General features: G+C 37.8%; 1 pseudogene; it reads right to left on the bottom strand.

Annotated features, from left to right (window-relative positions):
* Positions 1-1,999: 1,999 nt before the first annotated feature.
* On the bottom strand, positions 2,000-2,350 carry LOC112392201 (small nuclear ribonucleoprotein Sm D2 pseudogene; annotated as a pseudogene).
* Between the last annotated feature and the right edge of the window lie 6,410 nt (positions 2,351-8,760).

Raw genomic sequence — 8,760 nt, 5'->3', positions numbered from 1 at the left:
AAAAAAAAAAAAAAAAAAAAAAAAAGAGTATTATTAGCTTCCACTTGGCTGTGAATTTAAGAAAGAAGAGAGCGTCTAAGAGTTTTACAGAAGTAAAAGCCTCAACTACCACCAGTGAAAGAAGAAAACGGGGTTTAAAATGTATCAGGAATAATATCCAGTTGCATATGTGCTGGCTGTGCAAATAAACACACATAGGTGAATGAGAAAAAGAAACATAAAAAGCAACTGGTTCAAATTTTGTCTTTGATTCTGACTAGCTTGGAAACCTGAAACTAACTTCTTCTTAGAGTGGCTCTCCCTTTCAATGTTGCTTCTTCAGAGAAGGCTTCCTGAACTCTTAAGTAGATTGCAGGCAGACCTCAGAGATATTGTGGGTACAGTTCCGGACCACTGCAATTAAAGCAGATATCACAGTAAAGCAAGTCACAAGAATTTTTTTGGTTTCCCGTTGAATATACAAGTTATGTTTACACTGTACACTATATTGTATATTATAAGTATGCAATAGTATTATGTCTAAAAAAAGCAATGTACATATCTTAATTAAAAATACTTCATTGCTAAAGAATGCTAACCATCATTTTGAGCTTCTGCTAGTGGAGGTTTAGAATATAGCAAGAATCACCAAAATGTGACACAGAGAGACAAAGTTTGCAAATGCTGTTGAAAAAATGGTGCTGGTAGACTTGCTTTACGCAGGGTTGCCACAAACCTTCAATTTGTAAAAAACGCAGTATCTGAGAAGTACAATAAAGCGAGGTATGCCTGCAGTCCTCTTGTTATATGGATTTCTAAAACCCCATACTTCTCCTTCATATCATTGGTTTTTTAAGACTCCATGCTTCTCTCTCAGATCATCTGTCATCTTGGTTATCATGTGATCATTTCTATGGGCCTCATTACTTCTTGTCTCTACAGCTAAAAGATAAATCCTATGGAAGCAGGAACACATCACTCTTGTTTCCCACCTGCCCTCACTTTGCCTGTGGCAGGACCTGGCACAAGTAACAGATAAAATAATAGGAGAATAAACATGAGTGTGCAAGTGAAGGAAGTGAAAGGGGAGAGGAGACAGAAATGTGGTAGAAAGAAGTGATGCTGGGATTTGATGCACATCTTCTATAACCAAGTTCAGAGCTTTTCCCTTTATTGCACCAGACTCCTTCCTCCCGTCCTCTTTCCTTCCATCTTTTTCACTTTGTTTAGAATATAATTTTAAAGTATAATTATAAATAATTATAAAATATAATTTAAAAATATAATTCAGATCATTATGTGGTTGGATGTTGGACTTGCTTTTCAGAAGGTCTAGGGGAAGCTTTTCTTATCTGTGGACTTGACACTTTCACCAACACTATTAAACACGGACAGTGGAGACGCTGACCTTGGGCACTGCAATCATCAGCTCACTTTTAGTGGAGCCCAAATTAGGCACAACTGGGGAATGAAGGTGATCAGTTTGCCAACAGCTGATGTCAGCCAGCTTGATGAGATTAGCACATCTACAACACTGCATCATGTGTGGGTACAGGTGCCTTTAACCAACAGCACTCTTTGCATCTAAATCTGCTTCAGTCATGAGTCATCTTGACCCTCCCCTAGGTTCAGGTGCCGGTCTTTTAATTTTTGGTTTCTGGACCAAGCACTCTTTACAGACTATTGAAAATAAAATTACCTTCATCAGTGAGTCTTGCTCAAGGGACATCCTTTTATACCAGCATTTTCTCTGGGTCTTGTTATTGACATGGACCAGTCTGGATGGTAGACACCATCCTGGTTCAGCCATTACCATTGTTATCAGGGGCCCAGATTCTTCTGGAGGCTTATATTATTACCTGGGACATGGTTGGAAGGAACCTCAGAGACAAAAATCATCATCCTTCCTCTCTACTTTTTTTTTTTTTTTTAAGAAAAACACATGATTTTATTATTCCCAGCACAAAGGGCAGGTCTTTGCAAAATGAGGGGGCAAGTTCTGATGGCAGGGAGGAGGCCCCTACTTGCCGGCAATGAGCAGGCTCCACAGGACCACAGTGGCTGAGTCCCCGTGCAGGAACATTTTTGAGATGTAGTGGTCCTTGTTGACTGGCTTGGACTTTTTCTTGCCCTTGCCGCTCTTGGGTCCACATCTTCTTCACGTTCTCCAGCACCATGTTGCAGTGCTTGTCGAAGGCTTTCACACGGCCCAGGAGCTTTTTGTTGTTGCGGCAGTTGATGAGCACTTGGGTGTTGCTCTTGACCAACTGGGTGAGCACGGAGAGTGGCCCTGTGTTAAACTCCTCCTCCTCCCACTTCTGCAGCTCCTGTGGTGTCACATCTTACCCTGGGGCTTGTCGAGGAGGCTCATGGTGGTGGTGGTGGTGGCCACGCTCTCAAGTCACTACCGTCTCCTCTGCATTGCTTTGGCCTTCCACAGAGAGCCCTCCCCACTTTTTAATAAATGATTGAACTAAGGCCCAGAGAGCAGAAGTAATTTGACTAAGGCTTCACATTATGATACATTTTGACAGTTAGATTTAGATCCAGGTATCCTTGACCTGAGTGCTAAGTACAACTCTGGGGAGATACCAACATTTTTTCTTTCTTTTTTCCTTCAGTCCTTTCTCTCTCTCTCTCTGTTGCTTTTATTTTTGTTTTGTTTCGTTTTAATACACTGTAGGTACTGGGACAAACCCAAGTAGCAAGGCAGTTTCCATGAAATATCCAGGCCCTCATTATGCATTCCACTGAGTCTCCTCCTACCTCTCACTCTTCCATTAAGTCAACAAGAAAGAGAAGAGGCTGCTTCTTCCCTCTTCCTATTTTTACCACCAGATTTAAGCTCGGAGTCTGTAAAATACCCACCCCACCATACCCCCACCACATAAACACATATGTCTTGATTTAGACTAAGTCTTGATATCAACTGAATAGCCCATTAAATACATGCACACACAGGATGGAGCCTGTTTAAATCTTATTACCATTCATTTTAATGTAAATTTAGTGATCACTAAAGGGCTGCGCAAAGGCAATGACTCTGCTCCCCTGGTGCAACTCCCCTCCCCAAACATCTTGGAAAAATAAACAGAAAGAAACAAGATCCACATTTTTCATGTCTGTTAACTTTGCAACATGTGCTAACCAAGTAGGTTACTGTAATAGGAGACTGTTATAATTAAGCCCTTTTCTCCCCATGCCATGCTGGAGTTGAGAGTCTGCTGGGAGCGATAAGAAAGTTCTGTTCTACTGAACGTTTTGACATTGTCTTTTGAAATTTGCAGCTATAGGGTATAAAACCTTTTTTATTTGGGTTGTGGGAGACTGTAAACCGTACAATCACACGTGAACTGGAAATACAATATTAAATGTTGAACAAAGGGTATATTTTCTCCTAATTCCAATGAAGCTGTATTTTTCTAATGGAGTCCCATGATTCAAACATATTTAAATTGGGGGAAAAAAAAAAAAAAACCTTCAATCTTCCAGTCAGTTATAAAACCATTGTGTGCACAGAAACTTTATAACAGCATGGGAGTTTATAATCCCCCAGCAGGAGGATTAGAAATTTGCAATGAGAGAAGTCCTTAATCTTGCACTTACATAACTGCACGTTTCTTAGATTTAAATTGTACAAATCAAAAAAAATGAAGATCATTTTGTTCTTTTCTAAAGGGTACTCATAGATAAATGATGACTGGTTAGAGCCTATTGAACGTTTAAACCATTTGTAGAATATAATTTATTCATACCAAATACATCGGAAAAGTAACTCTAGTGTTAAATTACAACGTGAAGAAATTAAAAGGCAGAATTGAGCCGTTGAGTTTAAATGGATGCTCTGAGGTTTGTAGAAAATGTCAAAAGGGTTCAAATGTTCATAATGTAAAAGTAAATATTTGGGCATACTGTAGGAAGGCTTTATCCTGATGTAAGATAATACAGTTCTTCATGAAATATGTTATAAAGAGAAGACTGTTTAGTCTAGCTCATTTAATTTCCATGTGTTTTATTAATAAACAATTATACCAAAAAGGTACGTTCTTGCTCCCCATCTTCCTCATTCAAGTCTGTCTAGTTCTCCCATAAAGTTCATTCCTGAGTGAGTCAAACCAACTATAATTTTCCTTTTTCTTACTGATTTTTCTTCATTTATCAGAAAATTTGCTGGATCAGTAAAACATCTGTGAGGACTTGAGGGTAGGAGACTGATAATGGTACTTGGTCCATAGGATGTAGAAATAGCTAAGTCCTGTAGTCATCTGGCCATAATGCCTCCCCAACATGTGAGGGGAGATACAGACACAAAGAAGTCAAAGGCAGGCAAAATATTGCTTTACACATGGCTGGCTTTCGCCTTAAACTTGGGAAGCTGAGCTGGGTTACATGGAGAATTCTTTTGCTATGGTTTGATATTTTAAATGGTACTTTTCTTTAAACTTAACTTGCATCTTGGAACTTACCACTTTAGTAAATCTAAAATAACAATATTAAACTACAAAAAGAACCAAAAAATACTAAAACAAAATGAATGCATAGAGCCAAAAGAATAGAATAAAAGACGAGTGTTTAACCCTGAAGGGAATAATGAATATGCCCATAATTCTATCCGTATTCTATCTGTATTTACCTAATATCCACATTGCCACCTATTAAATGTCCAGGAATCTAAACAGCAGGGTCTGTACACTTCTTCCTTAACTGATGCAGAATAAAGATAAGCAGGCTATATCCAGGGCCTTGAGGGCAATGTTTTCTTAAACAGGACACCAGACGCTCTAACCATATAGGCCAAAAACAAAAGAAAACCTCATTATCCACCTAGATGGGTGGGTGGAGGCTGAGGGAAGACCAAGTATATGTAGTATATGTAGTAAAGCATTAATATTTGAGGAATCTGGGTAGCATGTAACCAGTAAGATTTTTTTCTTCAGTAGTTTGAAATGCATATATCTAATCTAACAAATGACTTATTTACAGTATATAAAGAATGCCTACAAGTCAATAAGAAAAAAGCAAAGAATATTTTTAAATGTCAAAACATATGAACAGATACTCAAATTCACTAGTAATCAAAGAAGCAAAGTTAAAACAACAGTGAATAACACAACACACCCAAAATAATAGGAAAGAAAAAGAGAGAGGGAGAGTGGGAGAGAGGTGAAGGGAGGGAGAGAAAGAAGCAAGGAAGGAAGAAAAGGAGGAAAGAGGAAGAAAAATGAATAGATAATAGCAAGTATTGACACAGATTTGGATTAACCAGGAATGTAATATGGTACGATCACTTTGAAAAACTGCGTGGCTGAACTTCTCATACCTTATTACCCTGAAGTTCTACCATAAGCAACTTGACCCTTATGTACTATAAGAATATCCACCTGTTTACCAAAATACATGTACAAAATATATATTTTCAAAAATGTTCACAGGAACACTACTTTTAATAGTAAAAAGCTGAAAATAATCTAAATGTCCATCTTCAATACAGTAGATAAATTATGCTGTATCCACATAATGGTTAAAAATATGTATTTTTTTAATATTTATTTATTTATTTGGCTGCACCAGGTCTTTAGTTGTGGCACGCAGAATCTTTAGTTGTGGCACGCAGAATCTTTAGTTGTGGTATGCAGGATCTTTTCTTTTTCTTTCTTTTTTTTTTTTTTTAGTTGCGGCATGCAGGCTCTTAGTTGTGGCATGAGGGATCTAGTTTCCTGACCAGGGATCGAACCCAGGCCCCCTGCATTGGGAGCATGGAGTCTTAACCACTGGACCACCAGGGAAGTCCCTGTATTACACTATATTTAACTTCAGCTACACAACACAAGATGAATGAATCTTACAAAGATTGAGCAAAAGTGTTTCAAGCACCAAAGAGTAGATACAATATGATGCCATTTATATAAAGTTCAAAAACAATAAAAACTAATCTGTTTGAAGCCCCAGTAGGGGTTAATATTGATCTTGGACCGGGAGGATATCAATTGAAAGGGGGTAAAAAAGAGGCATTTGTGGAGAGAGGATGCTGAAGATTTTGTTTCTTGATCTTGATAATGAGCCAGTTGTGCATATTTTATAAAAATTCACTGACCTTTATGATTAGTGCAATTTTCTGCATTGTATACTTATATTTCATTGAAACAGACCTTAAAAATAGAATTAAAGATTGTTACAAAGGCCCTTTTCACCCAGGAGAGTATTTCTTGAATTTAGGTGTTTGGTGGATTATTTTAGAAAAGGAAAGGAAAAATATTTCCTTTAGGGAAAATATTTCTATTTAAAATAAAGATCCAAGGACTCACTCTGTGCAGAAAACCAGTGTGAATAATATTTAGTCCAAGAATATAATATTCTAGGTGTATTAAACCCACTTTCAGGAAATTCCCTTGTGGTCCAGTGGTTAGGATTTGGCACTTTTATTGCCATGGGCCTGAATTCGCTCCCTGGTCGGGGAACTAAGACCCCACAAGCCACACGTCACAGCCAAAAAACAAACAAACAACCACCTGTTTTCAACTGCTGTAACCACAGCAAATGAGAAATTTTATCATCCTAAATTGTAAAATGAATTCTTTAGATTACTAATTTTTTTTTTTTTCTTAATCTTATGAATCTCACGGTCCCCAGTTTGAGAAGCACTAAATGTTGCAGTCAGGATAGACTAGGATCTTTCCTTGCTTTCCTGTGGAAACTAAAAAACCTCAAGATGTTAAAATAACAAGTTTTATTTCTCATTCAGAACTCATGTTCATCACAGGTCACCTGACTCTGCTCTATATCCTATTCTAGGACCTGGGTCATTAGAGGAGCCACCAGTGCTGCTGGTTGCTTTGGCAGAGGAAAAAAGAGTGTGTGGTGGATCACATACCACTTTTTAACGTTTTCCTCTGAAGAAGTGATACCCATGAGTACTGCTTACATTTCACTCTCCAAAACAAGTCAAACAGCCATACCTACCACCAGCGAGGGGGGAACCTACAATCCTACCCTTTGCCTGGAAGAAAACTGCAGTTGTTGGAGGAACTGCACTGAGTTTTCAATTAGTTCTCACATCTATAAATGTAATCTGAGTACTTTAACAGTGATGTGATCAAATGACACAAGGAACACATCCCAGACACATGTAGGTCAACTGCAATCACTTACTACTAAGGTCCCAGTGCTTGGCAGAGTGCCTGACTTATGGCTTTGCTCCCTGAATATTTGTTGAGTGAATGAAGACAACTGAGTGTATAATCAATTCTGTGAAAAGGCTATAAGTACCAGAAAAAGATACAAAAGAAAAAAAAGAGGTAACCTTTGGAAAAAAGAGGTAACCTGAGAAAGCATTCATCATAGAGGAAAACAGCAGAAAAGCAGGAAGGAGGGTCAAAGACAAGGAAGTGGAGAAGTACCTGATGGGCAGATTCAAATGTCTATAATGACCAAGTATATATTGTAAATGAGCAAAAAAGCCAGAAATAGGGCAATAGGGAGGAATAGGGACTGGGGCAAACAAGAAAATTCCTTCCTCATGTACACATTTCAGCCAATTACTTAGTTCTAACTAATTATTGCCATGCAGAAATATGAACCCACTGTTTCCAGACCTTTCCAGTTTTCTTAGAGTATTTCCAAAGTTTTAGCTTCTTCAGCAAAACATTCCAATTTGCAAACACCAAATAGGTCAAACAAAACACTTCTACTCATCAGATTTAGACTGTGGGCTGTTGATGTGTAACTATCTCACTCTTGTTGCAAATGAAATTTAGGGAATGGTGATTGTGGAAAACAGTGATTACAGCGGAGCTGAAGGTTGAAATCTGGTTGTGGAGGACTTCATATGAAAAGCCTTAACTATTTTCTTCTGCAGTTTACAGAGAGGTTAATAAAATATTGGCGTGGCTTGAAAACTTATGTAAAAATTGATTTTAATTATTCCAAAATTTACCCTGGTTTCAAAAGTTTCCAAGCAGTCACTGTTGCTTCTCTATTGGACAAAGAAAAAGATTGTTTTCTTGGTATTGCTGATTTTGTGGGATAATATTTCAAGGGTATGGACAATAAAAACTGGACTGTGCACAAGTGTTCTGTTGGTGGTGGTGGTTGCTGTTGTTAAAATGCTCAAAACTGTTTGGCTTTCATCATGATCCAACATTTACTGAGCAAATGTATAGCAAGAAGTTTCAGCCTAAGTTTAGCAGATACAGTTAGGTCAAAATGTTCCCATAACCTAAACATTTCAGAACCAACACTCCCCCCCAAAAAAAACAGAATGACTCTCATTAAGTATTTAATTTAATTATTTTCCAGTGCTTGGGGCTACTAGTACCTGAGCACATAGTTCTTCTTAATTTCATCAGCAGGCATTTATGAGTCCCTGCTGAGGGTGGATATGGAAGAAATATAAACTTTAAGGTATTTTTCTTTCTTATTAAGATAAAATGCAAAACAATTCATTGTAATTTTCAGAGTCAAAATAGAGCAGTCTTTTGTAGCTGCTTCTGGGGTGCATTTGTCACCTTCCCCCATTCAACAGAAGAAGGCATTAGTCCAAATTTCTAAAACTAAAATTCATTTAGGACACATACTTTAATTTGAACACACAGTCAAACATTTCTAGGATATTAACTCCTCAGTTCTAATGGGAGCTCAAATTGACCACTTAAGCCTAAATTTAGAATTCATTTCTGTTGGTTCCGTATTTTCCATCATCTCCACTAACAGTCGAAGATGTTGAAAATGCTAGAAAGAAGTCAGCAAGGAGAGAAATCTAATTTTCTGTGCAGGACTCATATA

The sequence above is a fragment of the Neophocaena asiaeorientalis genome, unplaced genomic scaffold (genome assembly GCF_003031525.2).
Source record: "Neophocaena asiaeorientalis asiaeorientalis breed wild unplaced genomic scaffold, Neophocaena_asiaeorientalis_V1.1 scaffold90, whole genome shotgun sequence".
Taxonomy (NCBI): Eukaryota; Metazoa; Chordata; class Mammalia; order Artiodactyla; family Phocoenidae; genus Neophocaena; species Neophocaena asiaeorientalis.
The sequence above is the reverse complement of the archived record's forward strand: the minus strand, read 5'-3'. Positions and strand labels throughout refer to the sequence as shown.